Below are 10,000 nucleotides of genomic sequence, written 5' to 3'. Positions count from 1 at the left end.
AATAATAATAATACAGCTGACTTGTTGAAAAGGAACTATCTTCCTGAGGACATGATCCAACAAAAACGATTTAACTGTACTTCCATACAGTATATGGAAGATCTAATTTAATGCTGTTACTATTCTTAAAATATTTTATTTTGATTGTTTATTAATTATCTTGTAGTTTTTTATTTCCTTGTTTCCTTTCCTCACTTGGCTATTTTTCCCTGTTGGAGCCTTGGGGCTTATAAGACCTTGCTTTTTCCAACTAGGGTTGTAGCTTATCTAGTAATAATAATAATAATAATAATAATAATAATAATAATAATAATGTTGAACTCTACGTATTTGACACGCCTGTTTGGCTTAGCTTATGACAACAACAATAAGAAAAACAACAACAACAACAACAATAATAATAATAATAATAATAATAATAATAATAATAATAATAATGCGATGAGCTTTCTATATCATTTATCGGTCATGGTGGGACCTGGGTGGAAAATGCACTGGTATGAGCTTTTTTCCCCTCCAGTATTGCCCTTCCCTTTGCCCTCTGCGTCGTATAACTTATAACATAATTGCTCAAATATTTTCCGGCTTTTGGATTATCTATTTGATATTTTACAGCTATAAAAATAATTGGGAAATTTTGTAATAAATCATTTGTTATCTTTTATATATATATATATATATATATATATATATATATATATATATATATATATATATATATATGTATATGTATAAGTTCTCAGACATTTGTATGTATATGTATCTGCATATATATATATATATATATATATATATATATATATATATATATATATATATATATATATATATATATATGTATATATATATATATATATATATATATATATATATATATATATATATATGTATATATGTATGTATGTATATATATGTATATATGTATGTATGTATATTTATGTATGTATATATATATATATATATATATATATATATATATATATATATATATATATATATATATATATATTTATATATATACATATATATATATATATATATATATATATATATATATATATATATATATATATATATAATGTGGGTAAGGGTTAGGTTGGGTAGGGAATGTTGGGCGTTTGTCAGTGCGTATGGGCCAGGTAGTGAGAAAAGTGAAGAAGACCGGACTGAGTTCTGGAACGAATTAACTAGGTGTGTAGAAGGACTGGGTAGAAGGAATTATGTAGTTGTTATGGGTGACTTAAATGCTAGAGTGGGTGCTGGAGAGGTAGAAGGTGTCATTGGGAAATATGGCGTACCGGGTGAAAATGAGAGTGGTGAGAGACTGGTAGATATGTGTGTTGAACAAGAGATGGTAATAAGTGCTAGCTTTTTTAAAAAGAAAGATAAAAATAAGTATACATGGGTAAGAGTGGCAAATGGAAGAGTAGTAGAAAGGGCATTAATGGATTATGTGTTGATAACTAAAAGAATGTTTGGAAGATTGAAAGACGTGCACGTGTTTAGGGGTATGGCTAACGGTATGTCTGATCATTTTTTGGTGGAAGGAAAATTAGTTGTAGCAAAAGAGTGGGGGAATAGAGTAGGTGGATGTAAAAGGGAGCTAGTGAGGGTTGAAGAGCTAATAAAACCGGGGGTAAAAAGTAAATATCAGGAAAGGTTGAAAATGGCATATGACGAGGTGAGAGTAAGAGAAACTGGTAATTTAGAGGAGGAGTGGAAGTTAGCAAAAGAAAATTTTGTTGGGATTGCAAGTGATGTATGTGGCAAGAAGGTTGTTGGAGGCAGCATGAGGAAGGGCAGTGAATGGTGGAATGAAGGAGAGAAGGTAAAAGTGGAAGAGAAAAAGAGGGCTTTTGAAGAATGGCTGCAGAGTAATAGTATAGAGAAGTATGAAAAATATAGAGAGCAAAAGGTGGAAGTAAAGCGCAAGGTACGTGAGGCAAAGAGGGCAGCTGACCTGAGGTGGGGTCAGGGACTGGGTCAGTCATATGAAGAGAATAAGAAGAAATTTTGGAAAGAAGTGAAGAGAGTAAGGAAGGCCGGCGCAAGAATTGAAGAGACAGTGAAAGATGGAAATGGAAGGTTGTTAAAAGGAGAGGAGGCAAGGAAAAGGTGGGCGGAATATTTTGAAAGTTTGCTGAATGTTGAGGATGATAGGGAGGCAGATATAATTGCGGTTCCAGGTGTTGAGGTGCCAGTGATAGGAGATGAGAATGAGAGAGAGATTACAATAGAGGAAGTGAGGAGAGCACTAGATGAAACGAGAGTAGGAAAAGCATCTGGTATGGATGGTGTGAAAGCTGAGATGTTGAAGGAAGGGGGTGTGACTGTACTTGACTGATTGGTGAGATTGTTTAATGTGTGTTTTGTGTTGTCAATGGTACCAGTAGATTGGGTCTGTGCATGTATTGTACCACTATATAAGGGTAAGGGAGATGTGCATGAGTGTTGTAATTCAAGAGGTATTAGTTTGTTGAGTGTAGTTGGAAAAGTGTATGGTAGAATACTGATTAATAGGATTAAGGATAAAACAGAGAATGCAATCTTGGAAGTACAGGGTGGTTTTAGAAGAGGTAGGGGTTGTATGAATCAGATTTTTACAGTTAGGCAGATATGCGAGAAATATTTAGCAAAAGGTAAGAAGGTGTATGTTGCGTTTATGGATCTGGAGAAAGCATATGATAGAGTTGATAGGGAAGCAATGTGGAATGTGATGAGGTTATATGGAGTTGGTGGAAGGTTGTTGCAAGCAGTGAAAAGTTTCTACACAGGTAGTAAAGCATGTGTTAGAATAGGAAATGAGGTGAGCGATTGGTTTCCGGTGAGAGTGGGGCTGAGACAGGGATGTGTGATGTCGCCGTGGTTGTTTAACTTGTATGTTGATGGAGTGGTGAGAGAGGTGAATGCTAGAGTGCTTGAACGAGGATTAAAACTGGTAGGCGAGAATGATCATGAATGGGAGGTAAATCAGTTGTTGTTTGCGGATGATACTGTACTGGTAGCAGACACAGAAGAGAAGCTTGACCGACTAGTGACAGAATTTGGAAGGGTGTGTGAGAGAAGGAAGTTGAGAGTTAATGTGGGTAAGAGTAAGGTTTTGAGATGTACGAGAAGGGAAGGTGGTGCAAGGTTGAATGTCATGTTGAATGGAGAGTTACTTGAGGAGGTGGATCAGTTTAAGTACTTGGGGTCTGTTGTTGCAGCAAATGGTGGAGTGGAAGCAGATGTACGTCAGAGAGTGAATGAAGGTTGTAAAGTGTTGGGGGCAGTTAAGGGAGTAGTAAAAAATAGAGGATTGGGCATGAATGTAAAGAGAGTTCTATATGAGAAAGTGATTTTACCAACTGTGATGTATGGATCGGAGTTGTGGGGAATGAAAGTGATGGAGAGACAGAAATTGAATGTGTTTGAGATGAAGTGTCTGAGGAGTATGGCTGGTGTATCTCGAGTAGATAGGGTTAGGAACGAAGTGGTGAGGATGAGAACGGGTGTAAGAAATGAGTTAGCGGCTAGAGTGGATATGAATGTGTTGAGGTGGTTTGGCCATGTTGAGAGAATGGAAAATGGCTGTCTGCTAAAAAAGGTGATGAATGCAAGAGTTGATGGGAGATGTACAAGAGGAAGGCCAAGGTTTGGGTGGATGGATGGTGTGAAGAAAGCTCTGGGTGATAGGAGGATAGATGTGAGAGAGGCAAGAGAGCGTGCTAGAAATAGGAATGAATGGCGAGCGATTGTGACGCAGTTCCGGTAGGCCCTGCTGCTTCCTCCGGTGCCTTAGATGACCGCGGAGGTAGCAGCAGTAGGGGACTCAGCAGTATGAAGCTTCATCTGTGGTGGAAATGTGGGAGGTTGGGCTGTGGCACCCTAGCAGTACCAGCTGAACTCGGCTGAGTCCCTGGTTAGGCAGGAGGAACGTAGAGAGTAGAGGTCCCCTTTTTGTTTTGTTTCTTGTTGTTGTCGGCTACCCCCCAAAATTGGGGGAAGTGCCTTTGGTATATGTATGTATGTATATATATATATATATATATATATATATATATATATATATATATATATATATATATATATATATATATACGCACGCACCCACAATTCAGCTTACATATACATACGTATATAAACACAAATATATGAGTATTTTTTCATTAAACTACTATTTATAATCTATAATATTTTACATTGAAAACATAAATATTTCCTTTTATAGATACGTTATCGGAAACCGAATTATTTCTAAAGTGTTTATAAAGGTTTTCGGTACTATTTAATTACCTGAAATGGTGTAGTGTTTGCTTTCCAAATTATTACTACGTGTTGATTACTAATTTAAAACATATAGAAATTCATAAATTCAATGATTATTGTAGGCCTACTAAATAAATGAAGAAAGAATGAATGAAGATTTTCGTGATACAAAAATATGCTTTCTCACTTGTAAAGGTAATGTCATTAAATACACTTGAGCTGATAGATGTTAATTTCTCTCAAGATGTATATTTTCATTATATACAGTATATATATATATATACATATATATATATATATATATATATATATATATATATATATATATATATATATATATATATGTGTGTGTGTGTGTGTGTGTGTGTGTGTGTGTGTGTGTGTATATATATAGATATTCAAATAAATATACATATATATATATATAAATATTCAAATAAATATATATATATATATATATATATATATATATATACATATATGAATATATATACACACACACATATATATATATATATATATATATATATATATATATATATATATATATATATATATATATATATATATATATATATATATATATATATATATATATATATATATAAAATTCAATAATCAATTGTGTTTGTTTATATATACTCTGTATTATCAAAAATGGATTCACCAAACTCCCGTAGACAAAAGTCGGAATCCCAACTTACAGCAGATATTTTGTCTTTCGGCTTTCGAAAACTATTGCTTGAAAATACTATGATGATAAACTGATATTTGTGTTGGATCTATAAGTAATCTTCATAATTAGCCAATAAATTCCTATATAATTCGGATAAACAGTTAAGATCGAAATAAACTTTATAACCAATTCATAAACATTGAGACTTATTGATTTCGTAAAATTTGTCAAATTGTGCATCAGAATTTATAATATTACTTTTATCTTACTTGTACAATAATATGTTAAAATTTGCGTACAATCGATAATTACGTAGCTGTAAAAATAAAGTTGATTTGATATATCTCTAAATTTGCAATACCAACTGAATCACTTTTCTCGACTTTGGAGAACCAATGTGTGTGTGTGTGTTTGTGTATCCCATGTAAATTAATTCATTATATTTTGATTGCGTACAGTTAATGTTGTACGCTGATTTATCTTTTACTTTTTTTTATATTTTGTCTTTCTTTTATATATTGTTATTGTGTACACTATTGCTGTTTGATAAACAATAATTGTAAACAGGTAACTTTGTGGGCATTTTGTCGTACGTTATCTATATATTGTAAAACTTTGTAGCTGTGGTCAATGAATTATCTAAATCTATCTAAATTTAATCTATTTGCGTGTGTGTGTGCGTGTGCGTGCGTTCATGTGTGCGCGCGTTAGGATTGGGCGTGTCACGTAGTTTCATAAAAAAAACTTTTTTTTATTTTTCAATCTATCATTAATATAAGAATTTACGATAAAACTGTTTTTTCTATTTTTTAATCTATCATTAATATAAGAATTTACGATAAAGTTTCCTTGAAATATGACCTCTTATAAACAACTAACATTGTCAAGCGATTGCAACAGCGTCGTTCATCTAATCTGTAAACTACGGATAATTCATCATTTACAGGTGTACGTATCTGCAAACGTCTCGAGAAAGAAAGAGAAATAACAATAACATCTTGTATTCACAATTGTTATATCCTGACACACAGAAACACCTCATAATAAAGATTTCTTTCACTGCAACTTGCACATTTCTTACGCGGTAATTGCCTTGCGCAGTGTTTCACTTAAATGAAGCTAATAAATCCACTGCGATTATACAGATAGGGCTGCAATTGTTCACTCGTTGGCAAGAACCCGTTAATAGATGAGATAATTGATAAAAAAAAGCATATCGATCATTTGATCTTCGGGAGGCGATAAGCGGAGGCAACTACTTCGTCGTTTATCTCCGCAATCGGCGACTCGAAAGAAGACATTCATCCAGTGATGTTGAATTCATCGGGGGTAATATAGACATTAGCAATCATTTTGCCATTCAGATATCCCCCTCCCCCCACCCAGCTTCCCCTCCCCGGCCTCGAAAGTCCTCGAGTAATGCGCACGAGAACACAGCGCCTTTGAAATTAATGACCATTGGAAACGCTTCTGAATCCACAAAGGCCTCTTTTGATAGCGTTGCGTTTATCTCCAACAACGCATGAAAATCGTCTCGCACAATCGTCGCCCAGATGCAAGAGAGCGTGAGAAAGAGAGAGAGTGAGTGAGTGAGTGAGAGTGAGTGAGAGAAAGACAAAGACCCATGGCTTACATCTTTTATGACATCTTACACACAACAAATACCCGGAAAATGCGGTTAGTTTGTCTTCCCCCTTTTTTTTAAACCTCGTTCCTTTCTGTCCTATTTTGCTCTTTCAGATTATCCATTAAAAAGGATTTTTTGAGGATGCCTCAAAACGCACGAATTGTCTTCCTCGAGGAGCACATTGAAGTTAAGAGCTTCTCAAAAGGGTTTCACACAACACTGGTTCACAAGGGAGATTCAATACCTTCCTGTTTGCGGAAATACGGGAGGTTCTGTCTGCTGATTACGACGGAGAATGTGTTACTGTCTGGCAAACACGAGCGGCGCTCTTCTTGTGGGGGTCCCCCAAAACCTGTGGAGTCATACCCAAGCCGTTTCCACAAGGTTAGGGGATACCTCCATACCCGTACCAGACCCAAGTCCCCTGCACCAAGGTGTTGGCGGGGCCGCCCTGGGGGAAAAAACAGCTTCATGAAATCCCCCTCCTTTTTCCCCCCTCCAGTGATATAGTAGGCCCTTAATCTCTTCGCCTCAACATCGATCAACTCCGCTTCGAGATCGTAGGTGATTTCGCTCGTCCAAAGGAAGCCCGGGGTTGGAGAAAATCAAAGCAGGAATCAAATCGTTGAATCGGTTAGATGTCGTTTCGCAAAGCGTAACGGGGGAGGAGCATGGGGGGATATAGGGCGGAGTCGGTAGGCTTTAGGGGGAGGAGCCTGAGAAGGCTCTGAGCCACGCCCATTTATCCCTACAACCCCCACCCCCCTTCCTCACTGCATTTATTTGCGATCTTATGCGGTACAGCTGTGCGATCTAAACAATGCTCTAATCACAGTTTAGACGTCAATCATCAGGAGTGGAGGTGACAGACCACATCTCTTTGCATTTGCCATTCTCAAAGACAAATTTTTCGGCAGATTGATGGACTTAACATCTGCTATTTGAAGAGACTATTCAACTCAAAGTCGAGCCAACGTGAGAATTACGATGTTTTCTTTGGACGCGTCCCGATGCATAATTCCTGATCAGAATCGACTGATTTCAAAAGGAAGCCAAACTCAAAAACAGATTTTCGCCAAACTAAAAAACAGAAGATTTCCAACACTCGTCGTAATTGCCTCTGCAACTATAAAATCTATGGCGGTGATCATTGAAATTATTTCAGTGTATTTGCATTGGAAAAATTATACGAAAGAGTTTCAATGATTGGACAGTGCAATATTTATTTCAATGAAAGGACAGTGCAACACTTATTCGGAGAGAAGGAAAGATGATATTGATATGATTACAAGATGTATTTTTTTTTTTTCATTTTTTTTTTAATTCAACAATAACACGATCGTCTGTGTCCAACAGGATGTCCAGAATGATATTAACTGAATTACTAGCACAGCTTATTGTGTACTAAGAAAGTGGAGCTGTGATAATACGCAACAGTTTTTATAATAATATTTGGAAGATGATTTATCTTTATCTGAAGTGTTTATTCTAACGTTTAGGTTCTAAGCGCGTTCTGAAAAGGAGCTCTCCTTATAATAATAATAATAATAATAATAATAATAATAATAATAATAATAATAATAATAATAATAATAATAATAATAATAATAATAATAATAATAATAATAATAATTATCGTTTATATTGAACGAGAAGCATCTAGCTTTATTTAACGCAAAAGGAGTTAGTGAACTGATCTTTTCTTTGTCTTGGCACAATCTGCATTGTGGATATATAAATCATGTGTTTATGACGTCAAAAAAAAAAAAAAAAAAAAAAAAAAAAAAACAGATATGTGAACCAAGTCTTCAGTGTCAATTTACGAAATTGATTATCGAATCTTTTTAAGCAACAAAACTAAAGAAAGATTTATTCTTTGTCGAAGAAATATCCAGTTTTAAAACACAGACGCAAATACCCCGTTGTCGGTGTAAAATATTCAATCAGTATTGTAGTGATTCTTATATGAAAAAATGTTTTGTTCTGTTTACCGAAGATATTTTATTTACATTTGGAAGATAATAACAAAATTCTAACAACCAACGTCTATAATACGAGCTAGCTCTGGTGTCGTCTTCTGGTCCATTGAAAAGAAAAGCACTTTAAAATGCTAGTGAGAAAATAAGAACATATCGGTTTTAGTGTATTGAGACATGCGCCGAAATTGTGAAATTAAAATGACTAAAAATAAGGTGGACAAATGTTGAAAACTATCGCTAGCCAAAATGAAAATATTATAATGAAGATGAAAATATATGTACTAAAGTATACTTTAAATTACAAAAACAGTGCAAAATGCTATCAGTTACAAAAGAGTATACCTAAAACATTAAGAATTACATAATTGTAATTATTTTTTTAAAGTTTCTGACGTCTCCTGCGACTGTTCGGTGTGTGATTTGGCGGCTTATGACGACTGAACAGAAATAGAAAGGGATGGATGAGAGATACTGCATAAACCAATAGCGTTTCCAGAAAACCAATTAAAATGAGAATAACAAAATATGAGGATTTGAATGAAGGTGACTTTGTTCCAGAGTCTAAAGTCTAAACGATCCAAGTTAAGCCTCTAGGGCCTAGAGTCTAGGCGGTGCAGGTACATCGGGCGTTCGCTTAAAGACAAGAACAAAGAACAAGAAAAAAGAAAAAATAAGAAAATAAGAAAAAAAAAGTACTGATAGATTTCGAGGTCGTTATAATGCCTCATTTAAATCTTGATTGCTCTGATTAATTTATTTTAATTTCGAGATCGTTATGATGTTTCAACTAAATCTTGATTGTTTTGATTAATTTATTTTAATTTCGAAATCGTTATAATAGTTCGTCCCAATCTTTACTGATTTGATTAATTCATTTTGATTTCGGAATCGTTATATAACCTCAACTAAATCTTTATTGCTTTGACTAATTTATCTTAATTTCGAAATCATTCTGATAGTTCGACTCAGTCTTTATTGCTTTGATTAATTTATTCTAATTTCGAAATCGTTATGATAGTTCGACTCAATCTTTATTGCTTTGATAATTTAATTTAATTTCGAAATTGATATGATGCCTCAACTAAATCTTTATTGCTTTGATAAATTATTATAATTTCAAAATCATTATGATAGTTCGACTCAATCTTTATTGCTTTGATTAATTTATTCTAATTTCGAAATCATTATGATAGTTCGACTAAATCTTTATTGCTTTAATTAATTTATTCTAATTTCGAAATCGTTATGATAGTTCGACTCAATCTTTATTGCTTTGATGAATTTAATTTTATTTCAAAATTGATATGATGCCTCAATTAAATCTTTATTGCTTTGATATATTATTGTAATTTCAAAATCGTTATGATGCCTCAACTAAATCTTCATTGTTTTGATTAATTTACTATTTTCGCTTCAAAAAATGAAAGTTTCTAAGACCGAAAACTTCTGAGAAATGTTCTTTTTTTTTTT

The 10,000-nt window shown here is 34.0% G+C and overlaps 1 protein-coding gene across 2 annotated transcripts in view; it reads right to left on the bottom strand.

Moving 5' to 3' along the window:
- Positions 1-6,884, bottom strand: part of LOC137640569 (transcription factor SOX-8-like) — a 34,174-nt gene extending 27,290 nt beyond the window's left edge. For both annotated transcript variants that reach the window (XM_068373084.1, XM_068373085.1), the window contains exon 1: positions 6,796-6,884. The gene's annotated coding sequence lies outside the window, so the exon portion shown is untranslated. The remainder of the gene's footprint in view (positions 1-6,795) is intronic.
- Positions 6,885-10,000: the final 3,116 nt, after the last annotated feature.

This window comes from Palaemon carinicauda, chromosome 5 (assembly GCF_036898095.1).
Source record: "Palaemon carinicauda isolate YSFRI2023 chromosome 5, ASM3689809v2, whole genome shotgun sequence".
Classification (NCBI taxonomy): domain Eukaryota; kingdom Metazoa; phylum Arthropoda; class Malacostraca; order Decapoda; family Palaemonidae; genus Palaemon; species Palaemon carinicauda.
Note: the sequence above shows the minus strand (reverse complement) of the source record. Positions and strands in the feature narration are given on the sequence as shown.